We start from the raw sequence: 20,387 nt of genomic DNA, 5'->3' as shown, positions 1-20,387 counted from the left end.
CAGACCCATCGTCAGAATTGACTTTGCTGGACGTCATGGGCGCCATTGAGGAGATGAAGACCGCTGTGGGTCAGCAGTTTGATACCCTGGCTCATAAATTGGATGCGGTCCTGATCGATGTGAATTTGGTCAGGGCAGACCTGTCCAAGACTAACGAGCGGGTCGACTCCTTGAGTCAAGCGGCGTCGAGCTTAACTGTGGACGTGGCCGCCCTGCAGACGGAGGTCCGTAGGTTGCGGCTAGCCAGTGACCTGACGGACCGGCGACTTGAGGACTCCGAGAGCAGGGCTAGACGGAACAACGTTCGTATCATTGGAGTGCCGGAAAGATCGGAGGAATCTGCTGCGGATCTTTTTGTGGAGGACCTGGTGACCAATCGTCTTGCGCCCTAGGGACTGAGCAAGTTCTTTGCGGTGGAGCGGGCCCACAGGATTCCGGGTGGTGCGCCCAAAGTGGGTGCTCCCCCGCGGCCTATAAATCGCCCGGCTCTTTAACTTTCGGGATAGGGATGCTATCCTTCAGGCGTCGAGGGTGGCCGGGCCGCTGAAGTTTGAGAACTCTAATGTCAGCTTTTACCCGGACTTCACGCAAGCGGTCCAAAAACAACGGCTGGGATTTCTGGGCGTCAAACGGCGCTTGAGGGACATGGAGCTGAAATATGCGATGTTATTCCCGGCTAGGCTGTGGGTTGAGTTCCGGGGTCGCTCACACTTTTTCGACCGGCCGGAGGCGGTTGGAGACTGGTTGGATGCCCTGCCTCGGGGACAAGATCGAGACAGTCGGACGACGGAGAGCGGACGGGATTTGGTGGAGCAGGACTAGAACTTGGTTCCTGGTGAAGGACTGGACTGGTGACGTTTTGTACCTTGGCTCAACTGGACCCTAGTTTGGCACAATATGCCCTCCAAATGCCCGGGGGTTGTGGGGAGCTTATTGGGGCCCTTTCCTCCTTCTGGGGTTCTTTTTGTGGTATATGTTAGGGCGACAGGCACACTGCGAGTTGGTGGGGCTGTTTGGGCTCATGCAGGGGTGCAGGGAGGGGGGAGTTGTGGTTTGGGGATTGTGGGGGAGGGGGGTTGTTGGGGATTGTTTGTTTGTTTCGCAAGGCAATGTGAAGTTCTCTGCTGACTTATCCGGTTTGTGCTTTCTGGGATGTGGGTATCATGCATGGGAGTGGGATGGGGGGTAGGGGATTGAGAATCCTTTCGTGGAATGTGAATCGACTGGGGGACAGGATCAAGCGCGGGGTGGTGTTGCAGTTTTTGAAACGGATCTCGCCCGACATTGTTTTCCTGCAGGAGACACATTTGATTGGGAACTCCTTCCATGCCCTAAATAGGAGGGGCTATCGCCTTGCCGCTCACTCTGGTTTTCACTTCTGGCTCTAGGGGAGTGGGCATTTTGGTTAGGTCCTCTCTCCCCTTGGAGGTGGACGAGGTGCTCCACGATGATAGGGGGCGCTATGTGGCACTGGTGGGGAGATGGGAGGGTAGGACTGTTTCGCTCGTTGCTGTGTATGTGCCTCCGGGGTTACAGACGGCTACATTTGCTGATTTGGGGCGTTTGGTCCTGGGACTCCCTGGGGGGGTTCTGGTGTTGGGGGGTGACTTTAACGCTGTTGTCTCCGGGTTGGAGGACCGTCACCCCCCCAGGGATCTCCCTAGGGCTCAGGCCTGGTTGGGTGGCTTTTTGGACACTTTGGGACTTGTAGATTGCTGGAGATTGATGCACCCGGGACAGGCGCAATATACCTTTCACTCGGGGGCCCATGGGAGTCTCTCAAGACTTGATTACATGCTTATGCCGGCGATCCAAGCTGGTATGATTGGGGAGGTGCGTCATTTGGCCCGAGGTATTTCTGACCATTCCCCTATATGGTTGCAATTGAAGGTGGTCCCTGGGGCAGAGGGGAGAGTGGCACCCAGTAGCCCCTGGTATATACGTAACCCTAAGATCCGCGCGGAACTGGTCAAGTCCACTGATCACTACTTCAATGATAATGTGGGGTCGGTGTCGTCGGCCGTCTCCCTATGGGAGGCTTATAAAGTGGTGATCAGGGGGCAGGCCTTGTCCCTTATCTCCCATGCTAAGAGGTGCGAGAGAGCAGAGGTGGTTCGCCTGGAAACTGAAATAGCTGAAATGGAGGAGGACTTGGAGCGGGGAGTTACTGATGAGAAATTGCACGTTTTCAGCCTCAAACAATCAGATTATAGAGCGCTAGTCACGGAAGCCGCTAAAGGGATGAGTAGAGAGCAGCAAGGACGACTGTATGATGTGGGGGATAAGGCCGGAAAGTTGATTGCTTGGTTGGATAAGAAGGAGAGAGCGAGCAGGGTGGTGCCCGTTGTGGAGAGAATGGATGGAGTGCGTGTGACTGACCCGGTGGAGATCGTTGACTGCTTCGCGGATTATTTCCACGGGGTATACTCTCCGGTTTCTGCGCGTTCGGAGGACTCTCATCTGTTGCTTAGAGACATTGCATTGCCAATCCTATCGGAGGCTGATGCAGTGTTGATGGAGGCGAAGTTGTCGTCAGATGAGATCGCCCTGGCCATTCGCTCGATCGCATCGGGTAAGGCTGTGGGTCCTAATGGTCTTCCCATCGAACTATATAAGTTGCGTCCCGATACAATAGCACCGTATCTTCGGGACATGTTTTTCGCGGCACGTGCGGCGGGCTTCCTCCCCCCTGACCAACGCCTCGCCAACATAGTTGTGATACACAAAGAGGGAAAGCCGCGAGATCGCTGCGCCTCCTATAGGCCCATTTCGCTGTTGAACGCAGAACCCAAAATTCTGGCTAAGGTACTGGCTAATCGACTGGTTCGGGTCGTGGGCGACTTGATTCATCAGGATCAGTCCGGTTTCATACCCCATCGGAATACCGCTCTGAATTTGAGGCGGTTGCACGGCGTGCTTGCTAGAGCGGAGTTTATACGTGAGCCGGCCATCTTGGCATCTTTAGATGCTACTATGGCGTTTGACACCTTGGAGTGGCCGTATATTTGGGCCGTGTTGGCGAAATTTGGGTTCGGCCCTGAGTTTATTGGTTGGGTAAAATTACTATATGCTGACCCACTGGCTCAGGTGGTGGTGAATGGTAGGGTGTCGGCTCCCTTCGCACTGGGGAGAGGTACGCGGCAGGGATGTCCGTTGTCACCCCTTCTCTTTGCACTTTCTTTGGAGCCTCTCTCCGCCTGGTTGCGTTGGGAGCTGTCGCTGCGAGGCATTAGATGGACGCCGGAGTTTGAAGACCGTGTCTCCCTTTACGCGGATGACATCCTTCTGTATCTCACCTCTCCCCGACAGTCGCTAATTGTATTGGTGGACGTACTGAATTCCTTTGGCCGCAACTCTGGCCTGGTCATCAACTGGGCCAAATCCTGTGTTTACGTCCTCTCGGGCGAGGCCCCCCCCCTGCCACGGGATTGCCCCATCCAGATTGCTACACTGGGGTTCAAATATTTGGGAATGTTTATCTCTCTGGATCCCGCGGTCCACTATGAGCGAAACCTTCTCCCTCCCCTCCAGCGATTAAAGGCCGACGTCGCGAGGTGGCGACGACTTCCGCTCTCGCCGCTCGGACGGGCGGCATTGTTTAAAATGAAGTCGCTACCTCGCTTCTTGTATGCTTTGCAAAATACTCTAGATGTCGTGCCGGCCCGTTATTTCCGGGAGGTGGAGGGTCTTCAGCGCCAACTGTTTTGGGACGGGCGGCCGCGGATTGCTCTCGCCAAGTTGACGCTTCCTTGGTACGATGGGGGGGTCGCCCTCCCCGATATTAAACGATACTATTGGGTGTCTCAGTTGGCGGCGGTGAACCACGGGATATACGGTCCTGCCTTGAATCCGGCCTTCGAGATGGATAAATTTCTGCTCCCGGGTGGGGATTATAATAGGGCGCTGTACTCGGTGACACCGGACACGCGGTTGACAGGACCCACGCAGGTTGCGGTACGTGCGTGGCACGCGGCGAATGCTGCAATGGGGTGGAGGTATCGCTTGACTCGGGCGACGCCGTTGTATGCCTCCGGGCGGCTGGGTTGTTTGTGGAGATCGAAAGGCTTTGAGAAATGGGATATGATTGGTATATGTAAGGTGGGTGATCTTTGGGCGAAGGGGTCTTTCAAAACGTTTGAAATGCTTAAAACTGAATATAAATTAAACGATAGAGAGTACTTCCGGTATGCGCAAGTCTACCATGCGCTGTGTTCGGTTTTTCCGGACGTTGCTGCTATCCCCGAGTATTCCCCACTGGAGGATAGAGTGTTGGATGGCTACGTGCCCGACAGCACTATTTCTCTGATTTATAAGAAACTCATTAATGATCGCGCGGACTTGCTGCTCCGTCTGAGGGAGGCATGGACGGGCGATGGCTTGGAACTGGACGATGAGGACTGGGTATCGGCGGTGGCCTCCCCGAAAGAGGTGGCGATCCCGGCCCGCTTACGATTCGTACAGCTGAAGATCCTTCATAGAGTGTATGTCACGGGGCCCGGTTTGCTGCGTATGGGTTACTCGATGGATGGACTGTGTAAGCGTGGATGTGGCCTGCCGGGTACCTTTCTTCATATCTTATGGGACTGTTCGGAGGTTGTGCGATTCTGGAATGGTATCCACACCGTAATGGAGGAGGTCACGCACGTCGCTCTGTTGCCAGAGGCTAGGAGGTGTTTGTTGAATGTCTGGGAACCGAATGATTATAATGCAGCACAGACGCAGTGGGTGACTCTGGGGTACATGGTGGCTAAGCGTAACATTGCACAGCTATGGGGCTCCCCGAGGTCGCCCACGATCGAGGTATGGAAGGAGAATATGGACTGGTGTATGTTTCGGGAAAAGACGGTGTATGTGGCGAGAGGGAAGCCAGGGAAATGGACTAAGGTATGGGGTCCATGGAATTTATATCGTGGACGTATCTGCACCCCGCCTCTGCCATTAGAGGTCGATATTGCTTTGTCCCCCTAGCCACACATTCTGCGGGATTGTGTGAGGTGTGTTCCATGTTTTGTCTTCCCGTTGCCCCCTACTACCGCTTCCAGACAAGAACTGCTTTGGACACTGTATGTTGTTCCCCGTCCTGGGAAGAGCACGCTGCTATTTCGGACTCTCATTGCCTTGAGTGTGTTTTGTATTTAATAGAAAATGAAACTGTTTTTTCCGATTGCTCCTGGCCTATGGCCACGGCCTGTTATATGTGCTTCCGAACTGCCGGGAGCTTTGCCTCTGATTCATTTGAATGTGTGGCATCACATTGCGGGCCCTCGGGCTCTATAGCGGCCGGCCTTGGTGGTTGTAGGCCCTTGTCTGTATTTTATCGTGTATTAACGGTTTCTAATAAAAAAAAAAATAAAAAAAAAAATAAATAAATAAATAAATAAAAAATGAAAACAAAAAAAGTAATCAATATTTCAGTTTGAAATTTTTTTGTTGTTGCAATTTTCAAAAAAATATATAATGTTATTGAATAAATAAAATATTTATAAATAAACAGTTAAAAAAACTGTAGAAAATCAGTACAAAAAAATAGGTATCACACTTAAAAATTAGCATTTAAAAAACCTTTGAAATTCACTGAAAAAAACCATAGGTTTCAGAGACGTTATAGTTAGAAATTGGCATTTAAAAAAGCTTTGAAATTCACTGAAAAAAACATAGGTTTCAGAGACGTTATAGTTAGAAATTAGCATTTAGCTGGCCATTTCACTCGTACAAAACCATAGAAATTCCTCCGTTATAGTTAGTTCTGCTAACTATAACTCGCGCGCCCGCAATACACTGCTGATGATGTCACATATTGCATCATTCATGACATGGTCAGTGACATCACTGATAACATCATAGCAAAATCATTATAAAAATTCACCATGTAAACACTATGTTTAGTGCTCCAGCAAAGGCAAAAAGCCTGGGCCTCACCCTGGTATGAAGAAATGGGTGAGATTGAACAGCCAATATTAAATCAGGTTGACAACCCCCCTTTGGCACGACCAGCTGGCGACGGTACAGCTGGCAGGCTAAAACAGTATAACCATTAAATTCCACCTCTTTTACTTCCCGCGTTTCCTGCATAAAAAGTATGTCATAATCTAAGATCAAAGATTGCCAGCCTTCAATTGAAACTTTTGAGGCCAAGCCAGCCACATTCCAGCTTAAAAAATTGTTATATGGGCAACGCTCAGCACCTACAACAACAGGTACACCAGCTTCTATCCCTTCTTGGGCTTCGAAAGATTGTCAAAAGCGAAATCCCTGTCCAGGTTACCAGGCCTTATTGATAGAGGTAGGTAAGCAAGTCTGCCCCAGGGTTCTCTATGCTAAGGGCACCTCCATCCACCGGGGCTCCAGCACAGTCACACTCCTTGCTATACTGCCAATCATTATCTTCCAACCCTGCATGCACCGCAAATCTATTTTGCAGGGGCGCTAACGGGTGCGAGGGGGTCTAAGAAGTTCTTGGTTGGGTGCCACTAAAATGGGGGTTGCCATATGCCTATAGAAAAAACCCAATGGCAAGATTTTCACAGGGCTAGTTTTAACCATTCCGGCCCTTGCAAGACCCAATATTTAATTTACGACCATAGGATTTCGAAAATGTATATTTTCGCCATTGTAATGCTTGCCCATACCACCAATGCCCCCACATGTCTTGCACAAAGAATCTCTTTTGAAAAATCCCAAAAACCACACACATTACTGTGCAGCCAATGTATAACTTTCTTCCTAAGGCCCCTCGTGGATTCTGAACTTTCATCAGGGAGGCTAGGATCATTAGCTAGAACAATTACATAAGGAGGTGAGGCGGGTGAAATGTCAATCACAGGGAGAGGAACCAAACTAGGGTATCTTGTTTCCACCTGCTTGGCGACCTGCTTAACGGGAAGGGTTTGCTCCTCATCACTTGGTGGAGCCCTATTCATTTCTAATCCGGTAGTAGTGGTCAAAAATTGGTCGCTGGCGGCCACCCCACCCCCAGAATTAGGGGCCTGCGTTGATATAATAGATGGAACGGAATTAAATAAAGGACCAGCTCAAGATCAGTGAGTTTCCTGGGGGCGAGTAGAAGTCTTATTACCAGAAAACGTTCCCAGTTGGGCCTCAATGGAGGCAAGGCGATCTACAACAGGGTGCAATTTGACGTCCAACAAGTCCCTTAGATATTTACTTGTGTTCCCAGCGTTCATCTGGTATGGCTGGCGTAGACACGGATGCAGGCTCAATACCAGTCCTCTCACAGTTTTACCCTCAGTTACAGGTGGCTTAGGTTTCAAGGTTTGCTTCCTGCGCTTGGCAGTTGGCCCAATATCTAGGTCAGAATCTAAATCAGGACCATATGAACCAATATGATTGAGTTTGTTTACTTGTACTTGAACTGGAACTTGGACTTCTCCCCCCCCCCCCTCCAAACACCCCCACCCCACCCAGAATTTCACTACGAGTTAGTCCTTTAACTTCAAGGCAAATATCTGTGCTTGATCCAGCTGGTAAATTTGGTGCAAGGGCTCTAAAGAACCCTAGGAAAGAAGGCACAGGGGTGCCTGCAGAAGCATAAATGTTGTCCATGGAGGAGGGTAGAGGTGGAACAAACCCCTTAGGTGTAAGTGATAGACAACGCTCTGCCAATCCAATTTCATTGGATACAATATGCACCGCCGGTGTCAGAAAATTATCGATAGTGGAGCATGTATGCAATGGAGAAACACCAGGGACTCTAGAGGTACCCTTCCTTTTTCCCATGTTGAACTAACCAACTAGGCTACTGGGAGGTGAGAAAAACAAGAATCCCAAAACGCAAAGACAAAGTAAACAACCAAAGCACACATTACCTTTAGGTAAATATCTGCTTCTTATCATCCAGGACACAGGACTAAGAGGGGTGGCCCAGCCCAGACTATGCCAGGCTATGATGGGCTAAAGCAGGGCCCACTTGGCCCAGTATTCGCCTAGGCCTCTCCCAGGCGCGACCTGTGCATGTCCCGCCCTGCAGAACACCTCTCCTAGATTTAAGGCGCCTGAACCAGACGTTGTTGCCCATCTTCTGGGCCGTGAATGATGGGAGCTGTACTCCCCTCAGGAACCGGGAGGCTGAGGCTGGTACTAGTGTGGGAGTCATTTGGGAGTTGGTGCGAGCGGTTGTGGCAGCTCTATCTCTCGTCCTATTGTGCCTATTATTAATTAGGAACAAACTTTATCACCCTTGTTGAGCCTTGCATCTTTTTACCCTCACACCTCATAGAGATGTTCTCAGAATCAAAGACAACATTCAAGTATTGTATTGTGTGGTAATTTCCTGTGATCTCATTGTCAAGTTAAAGGGCATGCAGTATTATTTACTATGTCATTGTTATGCAAATTAACATGTTTGAAGTCTGAAAAATCCTACCTCTTATTGTCATAGAATGTTGCCAAATACACTATTGCCTCATTGTGTGGATCAAGACAGTCCAGGGTCAGATAAAAAAACATAAGGGATATTAAAGGGTATGAGTGAGACCCTGCAGATTGTATATAAGTAATTGCCTTTAATTTGTCTTCTTTCTTTTAGTGTTTCTAAAATTTTATGTATACTTCAAAAGTCACAAATTAGTTGAAAATGGATCAGAAATTCAAACATGTTGGAAACAGGGGACTCCAAAATATGTGTGGCCAGGGGGCCACAAAATCCTTAAGATATCCTTACCCAAAATACTGCTCTAATATCACTCAGCTGTGTATGGAGTAAGGCTGTGGGGTTGCCATTTCCTCCGCATTCATTTTGTTTCAGTGAGTGCAATAGTGGGGCTGGGAACCATGGTAACTGTGGACTTTATTTCGGAGCCCAGTGGGTATTTACTGTTCAACCCCTCATGTCCATATGATGCTCCACATCATTCGGACAGGGTCGGATTGGGAAGGCGGGCAGTTGGGCATTGGCCGATAGGCCAGAGCATAAGTGTCACCTGTAGGCCATTTTTTTTAAACTATGTGTCACCCGGCTCACAGAACCTTACCATCTTCGCCAGCCCCCCAGTCAGGATGCTGTATTGAAAGGCAGGTTGACTGTATGGGCAGGGACTTGCCTCACTAAGCCTGCTGTCGCAGACTTCAGCTTATCCTCTGCACAACTGCACAGACACCCAAAAGCAGTGTTCCTTCTCCCCAGATGGGCTGTCAAACAGAGGTGGGGACGGGAAGAGTAAAGCAGCCTTGCTGGGTGGTGGGAGGGTTCAGTGTCAGGTGATATGGCTGTTGGGTCATCTTCACTTCAGCCTCAATTGCCCCCCACCTCCAATGCCGGCCCAGAAGCTTTGTTCTTTGCTTCCTTTCACCTCTGCCAGGCCATAGCCCTGAGGCTATGGTGGGCTGGGGAGGGGGTGAGTAGGAAGAGGCCTCCTCCCTGGGGGCCAGTTGTTGCTCTGGCTGTAGGGTCATTCTCACCTCACCCCCCTTGGGTTTGACCCAGCCCAAAAGCCCTGTCATTCCCCTGGCCCCTCCCCCGCTGGGCTATCACATTCAGGCCTTGGTGGATGGGGAGGGATAGAGTATGCAGGGGCTCTGCTGGGGGGCAGGTGTTGTCACCTTAGCCCCAGTGTCTTTGTGGGCTGAGTGTATGGTGGGAGGGAGAGGCGCACCTGTGTGTTTGCATAGGCCTAGCTATGAGGTTACCTTGACCAGAGCTGCCAACTTTGGAACTCAGGAGCTAAGTTGGAGTCCCGGCGTTAGCTCAACATCCTGTGATTTTGGGCAAATCACTTAATTTTCTGAGGATGAAAATTAAAACAAATTGTATCTCCTCTTACGCAACTAGTGCACATGTAAATAGACCCAATGCCCTTGGGACTAGTTCACACTATATAAAAATACAAAAAATATTCAAAAATAACCGCCCATTGTTCATGTTTTAAAATTCTGCAAACGTTAGAGCATGATAATTAAAGACGAATCTTTATATATAGAGAAAACCTTATTCCTTTTTAACATGGCTTTTCTGCCATTGTTAATTTGAAGTTCAGTCGTGGATCATAAAGGCAGCTTTAGATAGCAATATGAAGTGCATATGCCTAATGTTTACTGTTTAAAATACATATTGATTAGGGGAAAAATACCAGATTTGGCAGATTTTTGTCATTTTCGTATAGGCTAGGATATTAAAATACCCATCTGATCAGGTGTTGTGGCTCTTGTACCATTATTTTTCACCTTGCCAAAACTCAATACTTCTAGTTTTTTCCCACGTTACTGGTTCTATAAGCCATAAAATATTAAAATGACCCAACATTCCTATAACATGTGCCCAATGAGACTAATCAAGTGATATTTCATGAAAGGACCATATTGTGATCCCATTCCAAACCTGCCCTCTGCTGATGGCCTTATGCATGACATGGGACATTGTGATTTGGTAAAAAAAGGGGACCCCTACATTTCTAAATCTTATTAGTCAAAAACCATGATATAATGCATTCAAATAGGCATAAACACATAATAGAGAACTACTGTATATTTTTTATATAACAAAATATTTTTTATTTAAGTAATTTCATTGATGGAAATATTCTTATTTTTTCAAGATTATTTTTTGAGATATATTTTTTTGGGGTGTACAGATATTTATGTTATCGGTCTCAATATTAAAAAAGTCATATACACAATTATATGCCTATGAGAAAGGAAATATATACAAACATGTAAAGGACAACAATTATGCAAAACAACAATGTACATAGAGTTACAATTCACTGAAGAGTAGTGTGCTATAAAGCAGTTCAAGGGCTGGCGGTAGATAAAAACTATGCATGTTTCGGAGTGTGTGCCTTCTTCAGGAAAACCAAGCTCAACTTTATTCTACAACAAAAATTGGCAATAAACAACATATTAACACATATAGGGTTATGACTAGGCCTGAAAATGCAAGCTATTTGTTAATTAAGAGCAGGTCATGCTTTTAGAAGTGATCTTCAAGTGCCAGGGAAATACATGCATGGAATATTTGCACCTCCTTACTATGTACATAAGGTTACTGGGGTACAAATTTGACTTAATAACGAGATAATATGAAAAAAACAGTCATCGATCATCAAGTGGTGGGATCACTGTGTGCTACCTTCACCAGAGCAGTTGAAGAAAAAAATAGAGATTCCCATGTGATGACAGAACGGAAAATGTGAACAGGATATTAAAAAAGCTATCAATATGCCACATCTCATGAATGAGTGGGCAGATGTATATATAGTGGTAGCTTCTTTTCCAGTTATGGGCTATATAAGTTAAATGATAGCCTAAGATTAAAATCATGGTGTCATGCATGACTTATTCAGTAGTGCAATAGATAAACGAGGGAGGTATTTATACCTTCTTATGATGTAATCAGAAATATTCTTTAAGTGTGGGAATAAAGATTCTTGCTCCTTTAATCCAGGTCCAAGAGCTGGCCCTCGGATGTCCGAGTTGCTTCTAGTATGCGTGAGAGAAGAAAAATAAGGAGTTATAATGACTTCTTTATGATGCTCCATCTAAAAGTTGTTTGATTTAATTGTGATGACTTATACGTTTTGCAGATCTATGTCCCTGTATGAAAGCTCAGAAGCAGCAGTCTCTGTATTTATTTTGATACTGCTGCAACAAACGATTTCCATCTATGAAGACAAATAATTTCATATTTTATCTATATGAACTAGAAATTAAGGTAGTAGAGTAGTAGTCAAGTCCTACTTGTTGAGCTATTCTACTCACATTTATTTAGTTCCATATAGGCATCGAGGTATGTGTTTGCAGGCTTGTATCCAACTCGGGAAGTTAAGAGTATATGAAGCTGCAATATTGATATTACAACCGGTTTTAGCGTAAGGAGAGACATATTGTGGTACCCTTAATTATTTACATCAATTAGATTATATATACTCACTTAAAAGTTTATTTTCAGTTGGAGCATAGCTTGTTTATCAAGAGTTGGTTCAGGGAGATCCTAGTTCATCGTTCCGCAAAGCAATGGGGGACTTCAACACAATGGTGTCCTTAAATATTAATGCTTGGTTAACTGTGCAGGGATTTATTTAAAACAAAGGGAGAAAAACTAGCGTTCATATTGTTATCTCTAAAGCAAGGCTCAAAACAGTAGTGCTGTTATTAACTGGCAGGTTCGTTTCTAACAATACTCGCGGCAATTACACTAATCGCAAGTAATGTTTTAAAGACAGTCTGATAGATATTTTTTAATCTAAGCAGTCTGTCTTTAATACACGAATGAACAGCAAACAAAAGGTGTGCTGACATAGCATGTATTCCTATGGAGGACTGGATTTGTTATATGTTTAATATAGTTGGCATAGTCTAATTCATGGGTACTCACAAACTTTCTCTCAGGGGCCAAATTTACAGTGTGGTTTGCGGCCGAGGGCCGCACTGGTGGGGGCGGGGTCAGTAGGAGAGGAGGGCGGGGCTAGACCAAAAAAAAACTGTGACCTTGAGGTTGAACACAGGCCCCTGCAGCGGACGCCTTCATCCACTGAGCCACCGGAACCGGCATACACACATCTTTCTCTCTGTCTCTCTGTCTCTGTCTCTCTCTGTCTCCCTCTGTCTCCCTCCCTCTGACTCCCTCCCTCTGTCTCCCTCCCTCTGTCTGTCTCCCTCTGTCTGTCTCCCTCTCCCTCCCTCTGTCTCCCCCTGACTCCCTCCCTCTGTCTCCCTCTGTTTCCCTCTCTCTGTCTCCCTCTATCTCCCTCACTCTCTGTCTCCCTCCCTCTCCCTCCATCTGTCACCCTCTGTCTCCCTCCCTCTGTCTCATTCCCTCTGTCTCCCTCAGTCTCCCTCTCTGTCTCTCTGCATCTTTGTCTCTGTCTGTCCCTGTCTCTGCCTCTATCTGTCTGTCTGTCACTTTCTCCCTAGCCGTCTCTCTGTCTCTGTCTGTCTCTGCCTGTGTCTGCCCCTGTCTCTGCCTTTATCTGTCTCTGTCTGTCCCTGTCTCTGTCTGTCCCTGTCTCTGTCTGTCTCTATCTCTGTCTGTCTCCCTCCGTCTCTCTCTCTCTCTCTCTCTGTGTGTCTCCCTCCCTCCCTCTCTCTCTGTCTCCCTCCCTCTCTGTATCTCTCTCTATCTATCTATCTCCCTCTCTCTTCCTCCCTCTCTCCCTCTCTCTCTCTCGGTCTCCCTCTGTCTCACTCACTCTGTCTCCCTCTCTCTCTGTCTCCCTCTGTCTGTCTCTGTCTGTCTCCATCTGTCTGTCACCCACCCTCTGTCTCCCACCCTCTGTCTCCCTCCAGCTGTCTCCCTTCATCTGTCTCCCTCCATCTGTCTCCCTCCCTCTGTCTCCCTCCCTCTGTCTCCCTCCCTCTGTCTCCCTCCCTCTGTCTCCCTCCCGCTGTCGCCCTCCTCCCTCTGTCTGTCTCCCTCTGTCGGTCTCCCTCTGTCGGTCTCCCTCCCTCCCTCTGTGTCCCTCTGTCTCCCTCCCTCTGTCTCCCTCCCTCTCTCGCCCTCTCTCCCTCTATCTGTCTCTGTCTGTCTGTCTCTGTCTGTCTCCCTCCGTCTCCCTCCCTCTGTCTCCCTCTCTCTTTGTCTCCCTCTCTCTGTCTCCCTCCCTCTGTCTCCCTCCCTCTGTCTCCCTCCCTCTATCTCCCTCTGTCTGTCTCCCTCTGTCTGTCTCCCTCTCCCTCCCCCTGACTCCCTCCCTCTGCCTCCCTCTCTCTCTGTCTCCCTCTGTCTCTTTCTCTCCGTCTCCCTCTGTCTCCCTCTGTCTCCCTCTCTCTCTCCCTCCCTCTTCCTCCCTCTGTCACCCTCTGTCTCCCTCCCTCTGACTCCCTCAGTCTCCCTCTCTGTCTCTCTGCCTCTTTGTCTCTGTCTGTCCCTGTCTCTGCCTCTGTCTGTCTGTCCCTGTCTCTGTCTGTCCCTGTCTCCCTCTCCGTCTCTCTCTGTCTGTCTGTCTCTGCCTCTATCTGTCTGCCCCTATCCATGTCTCTGCCTCTATCTGTCTCTGTCTGTCCCTGTCTCTGTCTGTCTCTGTGTCTATCTCGGTCTGTCTCCCTCCCTCTCTCTCTCTCTTTCTCCCTCCCTCTCCCTCTCTCTCTGTCTCCTTCCCTCTCTCTCTGTCTCCCTCCCTCTCTATATCTCTCTCTATCTATCTCCCTCTCTCTCCCTCCCTCTCTCCCTCTCTCTCTCTATTGGTCTCTCTCTGTTTCTCTCACTCTGTCTGTCTCCCTCTGTCTGTCTCCCTCCGTCTGTCTCCCTCCCTCTGTCTCCCTCCATCTGTCTCCCTCCCTCTGTCTCCCTCCCTCTGTCTCCCTCCCTCTGTCGCCCTCCTCCCTCTGTCTGTCTCCCTCCCTCTGTCTTTCGCCCTCTGTCTGTCGCCCTCTGTCTCCCTCTGTCTCCATCCCTCTGTCTCCCTCCCTCTGTCTCCCTCCCTCTGTCTCTCTCTCTCTCTCTCTCTCTCTCTCCCTCCCTCTGTCACTGTCTGTCTCTGTCTGTCGCCCTCTGTCTGTTGCCCTCTGTCTCCCTCTCTCTCTGTCTCCCTCTCTCTGTCTCCCTCCCTCTGTCTCCCTCTCTCCCTCTGTCTCCCTCCCTCTATCTCCCTCCCTCTATCTCCCTCTGTCTGTCTCCCTCTGTCTGTCTCCCTCTGTCTGTCTCCCTCTCCCTCCTCCTGACTCCCTCCCTTTGCCTCCCTCTGTCTCCCTCTCGCTCTGTATCCCACTCTCTCTGTCTCCCTCTGTCTCCCTCTCCCTTCCTCTCCCTCCATCTCCCTCTGTCTGTCTCTGTCTGTCTCCCTCCCTCTGTCTGTCTCCCTCCCTCTGTCTGTCTCCCTCCCTCTGTTGCCCTCCTCCCTCTGTCTGTCTCCCACTGTCTGTCTCCCTCTCTGTCTCTGTCCCTTTGTCTCCCTCCCTCCCTCACCCTCTCCCTCTCCCTCCCTCTGTCTGTCTCCCTCTGTTTCCCTCTGTTTCCCTCTCTCTCTGTCTCTCTCTGTCTCCCTTTGACTCTGTCTCCCTCCCTCTGTCTCCCTTCCTCTGTCTCCCTCCCGCTCTCTCTCTCTCTCTCTCTCTCCCTCCCTCCGTCTCCCTCTCCGTCTCCCTCTCTGTCTCTCTGCCTCTTTGTCTCTGTCTGTCTATGTATGTATCATTCTCTGCCTCTATCTGTCTGTCCCTGTCTCTGCCTCTATCTGGCTGTCTGTCCCTGTCTCTGTCTGTCCCTGTCTCTGTCTGTCCCTGTCTCCCTCCGTCTGTCTCCCTCTCTGTCTCTGTCTGTGTGTGCCTCTATCAGTCTGCCCCTGTCCCTGTCTCTGCCTCTGTCTGTCCCTGTCTCTGTCTATCTCTATCTCTGTCTGTGTCCCTCCCTCTATCTCTGTCTCCCTCCCTCTCTCTATCTCTCTCTCTTCATCTCCCTCTCTCTCCCTCTCTCTCTCTCTCTCGGTCTCCCTCTGTCTCCGTCTGTCTCACTCACTCTGTCTATCTCACTCTGTCTGTCTCCCTCTGTCTCTGTCTCCCTCTGTCTCTGTCTCCCTCCCTCTGTCTCCCTCTGTCTCCCTCCGTCTGTCTCCCTCTGTCTGTCTTCCTCTGTCTGTCTCCCTCCCTCTGTCTCCCTCCCTCTGTCTGTCTCCCTCCCTCTGTCTCCCTCCCTCTGTCTCCCTCCCTCCATCTGTCTCCCTCCCTCCATCTGTCTCCCTCCCTCTGTCGCCCTCCTCCCTCTGTCTCCCTCTGTCTGTCTCCCTCTGTCTCCCTCTGTCTGTCTCCCTCTGTCTGTCTCCCTCTGTCTCCCTCTGTCTCTGTCTCCCTCTAACTCCCTCCGTCTCCCTCCCTCTGTCTCCCTCCCTCGTCTGTCTCCCTCCCTCTGTTTGTCTCCCTCTGACTGTCACCCTCTGTCACCTCACCTACGCGTGTGGCAGCCTGGGCTGAGACAGCTTCCTGGGCACACACACAGCCGCACCTGAGTACTTCACAGGTCTTTAATAGACCATTTACTTGTTAATGAGGCTTTGTTGTGTCTCGGAGTCCATGCTGCTGTGGCGGTGTTTGATGACACTCTTTAAAAAAAAAAAAATGTAAACACAGGTACAATATCTGCAAGGTCCGCGGGCCGCCAAGGCAGGCTTGCCGGGCCGTCCTATGAGTACCCGTGGTCTAATTAGATATGCATATAGGCTACTTACTAATATTCTCGGTACAGCGGTGCCTCAATCCTGCAGTCGTTGAATGGAGAAAGGTGGCTCTCGTTTGTGACTCCTTGTTTTATGTGTTCCTGGGGTCGATTGCTTGTGCGTGTGACGTAGCTATGGTATCGAAACAACGCGAGATTGAATCATGCGTCTCCGTCGAAAGTCCATTGAGCTAGAAAAGGGGTTCAAGGGAGACAAATTTCAGGCTGTTCAATTATCACGACTGGACAATATGTATACATTGTCCAGTGCCTCAAATCATAGTTTCACTTAATGATAAAGTGTAAAAATCCATAAAGCATATAAACATGCTATCGCTCCGTAAATTAAAGGTATATATAGATATAGAAAGCGGACTAGGAGCATAGGGTCCATCTTAGAGATGGATCAGGTATCCGAAATTAGTCATGACAGGTAACTGTAGACAACTGTGTTCAGGTATGAACAGGCACCACCTGATTTTGGGGCGAATATTTCAATAAGAGATGCAGTAAACCCCAGAAAGGGGAAGGAAATGTATTGTTATCAAATGCAACAGTATGTTAATGCATATTCTAAAGTAAGTGAGAACAGCTACAGATCTATCAAATATTTTTATGCATATTAGTAATAAATGTTTGCTTGTCTTCAGATAACCTATAGCTAATTAAAATCGAAGGGCTTGATTTCACGGTATTTCTGAATTTAGACCTTTGGTACAAGTCTTTAAGGAAAAAATCCAATATACTTCCCATTTTTTCCTTATGGTCTCACTACTCTTGCCTTCTTTGGGAAAGATTTTTTCTATAATGAACCGCTTGATATCTTCTTCTGTGTGGTTAAGGGTCACAAAGTGTTCTACCACTGGTGCTGCAAGTTGTTTGTACGAATAGCTGAGCGATGCTCAGTTAGTCGTGTGTTAAGGGTGCGTGCTGTCTCGCCCACATACCCTAAACCGCAGGGACATATTAGCAGATATATTATGTCTTTTGTTTTGCACTTTGTCATGCTCTTTGATTGAATAATCTGTCCATTCAGTTGTATAGAATCTGTCTGTAATGCTAATGGGCAGACTTTACAGGTACCGCATTTAAAGTTGCCTATGACAGGCAAAGATCCCACAATACTTCTCTGTATTGGTTGGTGTGGTTGGGGCATGCGTGATCTCACTACTAAGTCTTTTAAAAAAACAAATTCCGATACGCAAACAAAGGTTTGGGTATTTTGTCCTGAGGTTCTTTGTTGATATTCAGAATCTGCCAGTGCTTAATTTGTAAAATTTGAAGTGCAGGTTCTCAAATCTTTGTTGGAGGCCACACCTACTTTTTCTTTGACTCCACCCACTTCCTCCACTGCCTCCACCCACTTCCGCTATTAGCTCCACCCACATCCTCAACGGGCACAGCGAAAAGTCAGATGAATTTCAGCAAGGGAGCCTGCCTTCCTCATAGTACAGTCACACCACACCAGTCAATGATCAACATATCAATCAGAAAAATGAAATGAAAGAATATATTGAGATTTCATTTGAAGAGATTCATGTTCATGAATCCCCTTGGTTCAGCCAGGGCAGGTCAGGCTGAGGCTCACAGGCGAGGAGCGCCCAACCGCCTGCAACACACTTCGCGCTGGGAGTGGACTGGATGGGATGGGAATTGCAGGGGTGTGGAATTTGTTTAATAATCTACTAGTCCAACGGACAAAATAGTGCAGAAATCTACATGTCCTGTTAAAAATTCCACTTGTCCCACTCACTCTTTACATCATTTATATATGGTGACACAGAAACATTAATGTTTTACATGCTCTCATCTCAGATATCTATTTCTTTCTTTGCAGAGCCTGTGAAGACACTCATACCCTGCAGACACACCTTCTGCACACTGTGTGCAACAAACCTATATAGCTCCAGCATGCCTACTCCGCTAGCTAATCCCACCTTTCAGGTGATCCCCAGGATCAGGGAATTACATTATACTGTTGCACAAAGTGTGCTGATGAATATAGGCTGTCCTACATGATGAAGATACGAGAAAGAAAGCAGGGGTCCCACACCTCGCTGCCATTGACAGGCAATTGCCATGGGCCAAGCTTCATTAAAGTCTTTGGGTCCATCGCTGCTTGAGGAGTGTTGCTACACTACACAGTGTTTGCCCACATCTTACCCGGCCCATGTTCTACAGCTGTGTTGCACAGCACTGTGAAATGGCTCAGATTATAGAGAATTCCCAAGCCTTACTGACAGGCTGTTGCCAAAGAGCCGCAGCATGGACATAGGCTATCACATATCCTACAAAGCCTAAATTGCCCGGACTTACCTCAGTCATGTAAAGTCTCACCTGTTGTTAACTATGCAAGAATATTTGGCATACTTAGGAATGTGACATATTTTTAGCCTGGCAATTGGGACATGGTGACTGATACTTCTAGCAGCAACTTGCCCCTACAGTCTGTTGTGGGTACCATAAGCAGCTGCCTCGTATTGTCATTGCACAACACCAGCTCAGTATAGGTAGGGTTTTGGCAAATACTGAGGGCTAGAGAGCAGCACGTTTTCTCTGCTGTCAACAACTTAGCATTTCTACAAATACCCACCTAAAAAGCACTATCCAATTAAAGTAATGAAAGATTAGAGTTTTGACACTCTGGAATGCTGTATGGCACTGGGGGTGAAAGATACTCATGCAGCATCGAGCTCAGGGTGTGTTTGATCTCTTAGCTGGCAAAATGTTTTTTTGGGGGGGGGGGCTCTTCCAGAAAGACGCATCTCGTTCAGTGTACTCTTTCAAAGAAAGAGTAGCAAATAAAGTGACCCACTAGCGACTTAGATCAAAAATATGTGCACCACCAGGGAACATGAGTAGAAAGCACAGGTTTAAAGCACTATTTCATCAGCTTTCTAGCAGTACATTCCCGCGTAACCGTTCGTTTAGGAAGCAAATGAACATTTGCTTTGTTGAAGGCTTTGGGGTAAGATTCAACCTTTCTAACTACATAGACCAGAAATGTCAGAGACAAGCTTTGCCTTGGTCTCTTTACAGCAAAGCTCGTGAGAGTGTGGCGAAAGATAACAATTTGCAGGGTCAATGCATTTAAGGCATGCTTAATACTCTTGAATTTGCCTTTACAGTTTTAGGGAGTCACAGTTATTTCAATCATTAATCACAAGGCTTTTAATGCGTCCAATGGTGTTCGGTGAGGCCAAGTTATCTGATGCCTGCGCTTAGCATTTTTAAAATTTCTCTCTGCAGCTACTCCTCATATCAGATGGAGTGGATTGCTGGAAATTAGTGGTAATGAGAGTATGGTGCACATGCAATGACCACAGAGTACCCTCTTCTCCAGACTCACAGTCCGCCCACCTGATTTAGAAGTGGGTGGACCATCAGGTGAAAGCTGACGGAGTAAATCTTATGCTCTCAGTACCATCGGAGGTAAGCCATTCACCCGCCCTGTATAAAGTGGGCAGTCGGATGGCTGTTTTTTACTGTCAGTCACCGCCATCTTGCCTAGCTGAACCTGTAAAATCAGTTCATACTGAGACAGCTCGGCCACCTATGTCTCTGGCGTAATTTCTCGCTTTCACATCTTTGCCTGTCTAAATAGTTCTAAAAGCATTTGATATAAACGCCGACTTTACATGGAATGTGCATAAGGAAAATCAAAGGAAATGAAAACAGAAATAAAGACAACGGTATATGTTTTGTACTTTCTAAAAATGAGCAGAGACATCTTAAATGTTATACGTAGATTATTTAGCATGTCAATGAAACCAATGGCTTTTACAGAAAATGTATGTAGAAAATGTTGCTGTAGAATGTATTAGTGGGTGACCCAGCCATTTGTTGTTGACTTAAGTCAAGTGAGAGACCACCAGAAAGTGAAACCAAACCAAACTGCATTTCGTGGGGAACGGCCCGAGAAGAAGTGAAGAGTCGAGACAAAGTGCTGTGATTGTGAAACTAATTCCTGTGTGGCCGTGGCTGCTGCGCACGCCAAGTTTGGACAACAAAGCGGCTGTGGTACACGCTGGACAGGGCCTTGGCTTTCTCTCTACTCCTCTCTCTACATCTACAACAACAACATATACAGTAGTACTATCAGTGGTCGAAGTGGGGGGAAAAAAGTAGGGGAACTGTGGGCAGAGAATTAGAGGGCGGGAATAACCCAAGGATTGAGTCAGAGGACGGAGCCAGAGGTGTGGCCAGAATGCGCAACCACATAAATTTTTTGTATTTGTTTGGCATTTCACTGCCCAGTTTAATCAACCAATGGATACACATGATTATTTAA

At 47.9% G+C, this 20,387-nt stretch overlaps 1 long non-coding RNA gene across 2 annotated transcripts in view; it reads right to left on the bottom strand.

Annotated features, from left to right (window-relative positions):
- The window catches only part of LOC146821063 (uncharacterized), a 61,183-nt gene that overhangs the window by 29,355 nt on the left and 11,441 nt on the right, over positions 1 to 20,387 (bottom strand). For both annotated transcript variants that reach the window (XR_014963089.1, XR_014963090.1), the window contains exons 2-3: positions 16,110 to 16,287; positions 11,332 to 11,433 (exon numbers count right to left, since the gene is read on the bottom strand). This is a non-coding gene — a long non-coding RNA (uncharacterized LOC146821063). The remainder of the gene's footprint in view (positions 1 to 11,331; positions 11,434 to 16,109; positions 16,288 to 20,387) is intronic.

The sequence above is a fragment of the Triturus cristatus genome, chromosome 6 (assembly GCF_964204655.1).
Source record: "Triturus cristatus chromosome 6, aTriCri1.1, whole genome shotgun sequence".
Classification (NCBI taxonomy): domain Eukaryota; kingdom Metazoa; phylum Chordata; class Amphibia; order Caudata; family Salamandridae; genus Triturus; species Triturus cristatus.
Note: the sequence above shows the minus strand (reverse complement) of the source record. Positions and strands in the feature narration are given on the sequence as shown.